At 37.6% G+C, this 3,836-nt stretch overlaps 1 pseudogene; it reads left to right on the forward strand.

Annotated features, from left to right (window-relative positions):
- Nucleotides 1-3,587, forward strand: LOC112027385 (sesquiterpene synthase 2-like; annotated as a pseudogene).
- The last annotated feature ends 249 nt before the right edge of the window (nucleotides 3,588-3,836 follow it).

Raw genomic sequence — 3,836 nt, forward strand, 5'->3', positions numbered from 1 at the left:
ATGTCTATCCCAATCTCAGGGGCTCCGTCCCAAATCGCCAAATCAGAGGTAATTTGCCAGACAGCAAATTTCCATCCAAGTATTTGGGGTGACTGCTTCATCAATTACACTTCCAAGGACAAGGTAACATGATTATTTGTCACACTAGTTTGTAAAGATTATGTAGTAAAATTTATAATATTTTTTCACATTTTTTGTTACAATATAATTGTTTGCTCATGCAATTCATAGTGTAGGATATTCGTTGCCATAAAGTACGTGAAGTTGAAGAGCTGAAAGAAAAGGTAAGAAGGGGGCTCTTTGCCTCTGTTGGTCATCTTTCACAATAGCTGGGCTTAATTGATGCAATCCAGTGCCTAGGCGTGGCTTACAACTTTGAAATAGAAATCGAAAAAGCTCTAGAACATATATATGCTACTTATGAAGACAATAATGATGTTGAAGAAGATCTCTACAGTGTTTCCCTTCGTTTTTGACTACTACGTACGTCAACAAGGATTTAAGGTTTCATGTGGTAAGACCCGAGTATGATTTTCTTCAAATATGCCCCACATTTCTTTGGGGTTATGCTAGTTGGTACTTGGTGATTATTGATTAAAAACGTTTTGTGATTATTAAACAGATGTGTTCAACAAGTTCAAAGACGAAGATGGTCAATTTAAGGAAAGCTTGACGAGCAACATTGAAGGCATGCTAGCCTTTTATGAAGCTACACATTTGAGGGTGCATGAAGAAGACATTCTTGATGAGGCCCTTGAGTTCACCACCACTAACCTTAAGTCCATAGCATCCCCTATAAACAATCCATTGGCAACACAAATAACTCGTGCCCTAAAGCAGCCCTTGCACAAGTTCATACCATGGGTAGAGGCACGGCAATACATTTCAATCTATGAACAGGATGCTTCACATAACAAAGATTTGCTCAATCTTTCAAAATTAGATTTTAACCTAGTGTATTAATTGCACAAAGAGGAAGTTCATTATATCACTAGGTAATTAGTTCTAAACCCATACACTAAAATAACAAAGTACATATATTTTTTGGTTACTTAGAAACAATCAATATTAATTGACCTGTTCAAATTTTAGGGGGTGGAAAGATTTAGATTTTGTGATGAAGCTACCTTTCGCAAGAGATAGAGTTCTCAAGTGCTACTTTTGGATAATATCGGTCTACTTTGAGCCCCAATACTCGCTAGAAAAATACTAACCAAAGTTCTTGCCATGACATCTATTATAGATGATATATATGATGTACATGGAACACTTTATGAACTCGAGCCCTTCACTAAAGCGATTGAGAGGTTTATCAATAGAATTAACTAATATATATTTAAACTGACATTTATATATATAGTTTCAGTCTAACTTCAATTGGTACATGATATTTTCAGGTGGGATATTAGTAATGTGTGGGTGCCTTTTTTATTTAGCACACAGGCCCAAGGAACCTAGGCCGAATAATTGTGGTTTGGTGGACTTGGCTTGGTTCACCGCAGCTAAGGGGCTGTTTAAGAACCAAGTTGTGCACAGAGCAAGTTTTCTACAACACAAATAAACTAACAAGCGAGAATATCTTTATTGAATGACAACAAAAAAAAAAAACAGCAAAGAAATGCAAAGTAATCAAGAAATACACAAAACAGTGGTTAGGGATCCTCGGGATTAATGAGAGGCACTTTATTAATTTTCTTTTGATTATGGTTACAGTGTGCTCACTAAGACATGATACAAGGTTCAAATAAGCTAAAAAATTACAGACTTTGATGGCTATCCAAGCCTCTAAGACTTGCAAAGTTTGAATCCCTTTTGAATCCAAGTATGTGCTATAATGGTTGTTTTTGGGGATACCGGGAGATGTTTGCTCTGTTTTCCTTGAATTTAACAGAGTTCTCTTAATGATTCTGTTATGATCTCCTCACTGCCTTACTATCTTCCACGTTGGTTGCTTCTTCCTCTTATAGTGAGATTCTAGGGCTCCAAGGTACTAGTGATTCTCTCTTTTGCCCCTCCCTAGGTACTAAAGCTCGTGCTGTGCTAGTTACCCAGAGGGCTGGTCCTTTCCTTCTTCCTCATAAATTTTTCCTTTTGGTGCTGTCAAGCTGAAAGCCTCTTGCTGACTTTCTATTCCGAGATCCCCTTAGGTTGCTGACCTTAGCTATTGGCCTTTTTCACCTTTTCAGCTTTAGGCTGCCCTCTTTTCTTTGTCATTTTTCCCAAGTAGTTGGAATCTTTTACTGCTGGGTTGAAAGTTTCCTTCTAGCCACTTCCACTTATAGTCTTCTCATTCTGGGTGCTTTTAGGTACCGCTCATTTACTCATGAATGGTTACTTTATACCTTCTGATTCCTTGCTATGTTACTGGGTGCTTAAAAGGGACCAATCGATCCTTCATTCTTTGTGCTCTTTGGTACTTTCTTTTGAGTTGTTTCAATCCTATTTAGGTTGTGTTGTGCATCCCAGGGATCCTGGGCCCCTGGCAGTCTCTGGGATCCCGACCTAGTTCTTCCTATTAGGCCTCTTTTGGCTTGTTGATCTTGGCCGGCTGGGCCTTTCCTTTGCTTCATGGATTAAAGCCTGTTCCTCCATGAGTCTTTGGATCCCAACTCTTTTATTTCTCTAGTTTTATTTCTCATGGGGTTAGCCCAATGTGTCATTTCTTTAGGCCTTGGGCTGTGATATTTTTGACCCTTAACAAGTAGTATAGACCAACTTCCAGATTACATTCAAATTTGCTATCGTGCACTCCTAGATGTTTTTGAAGCAGCTGATGAAGAGTTGGCCAAGCAGGGAAGATCATACCGTGTTAGCTACGCAAAAGATGCGGTACGTACATGAGTCTACCAAATCAACTTTTCATGCCCTTCAACTTTTTAATGCTCTCCTAAGTATGAATTTTTCATGAATGTTTTTAATGTATGTTATCTTAGATGAAACTTTTAGTTCGGGCCTATTTTGATGAAGCCAAATGGTTCTTCCAAAATTATATACCAATAATGGAGGAGTACATGAATCTTGCTCTAAGAACCGCTGCTTACCTATGCTCACAACTGTGTCTTTCCTTGGCATGGGTGACATTGTTACAAAAGAGGCCTTTGATTGGATCTTTAGCACCCCCAAGATTATTACTGCTTCATCTCTAATTGGTAGGTTGATGGATGACATAAGGACACACAAGGTATGCAACCAAAAAAAATCTTACCAAATTTTAAAAGCTAGCTAGTGTAAAAAGTCTATTTCATATATATTACCAAATTTCTACTTATCCTTTTGGAAAGCTTTGTATGTAGTTTGAGCAAGAGAGAGGGCATGTTGCCTCTGCAATCGAATGCTACATGAAGCAACATGGTGTCTCAGAGCAAGTAGTTCATGACAAATTGAACGAGCAAGTTGTTGATGCATGGAAGGACATTAATGAGGAGTGTTTAAGGCCTACTGCTTTTCCCATGCCTCTCCTTATGCATGTTCTTAATCTTACACGAGTAATTGATGCCCTTTACAAGGAAGGGGATGACTACACCCATGTTGGAAAAGAGATGAAAGATAATGTTGCATTAGTACTTATGGATCCAGTACCAATATGACTCGGGTGACAAAATATGAATCTTTCAACTGAAAATTTATAAAGAATGAGAGACTTGAATAGGACCCAAGTCCATTAATATTATATGGTGTCCATTTGTATTGAAAATAAAAAGGACAATCATTGTTCTTTCATTTAATAATGTAGCACTATGTTTGTAAATAAAAATAATGATAGTGGGATTTACTGTTATATACTTTTGTGGGATATTAATTACAATGATGAGAAATGTTTAGTACACATTCTTTAA

Source organism: Quercus suber, unplaced genomic scaffold, assembly GCF_002906115.3.
Source record: "Quercus suber isolate HL8 unplaced genomic scaffold, Cork oak 2.0 scaffold_33, whole genome shotgun sequence".
Taxonomy (NCBI): Eukaryota; Viridiplantae; Streptophyta; class Magnoliopsida; order Fagales; family Fagaceae; genus Quercus; species Quercus suber.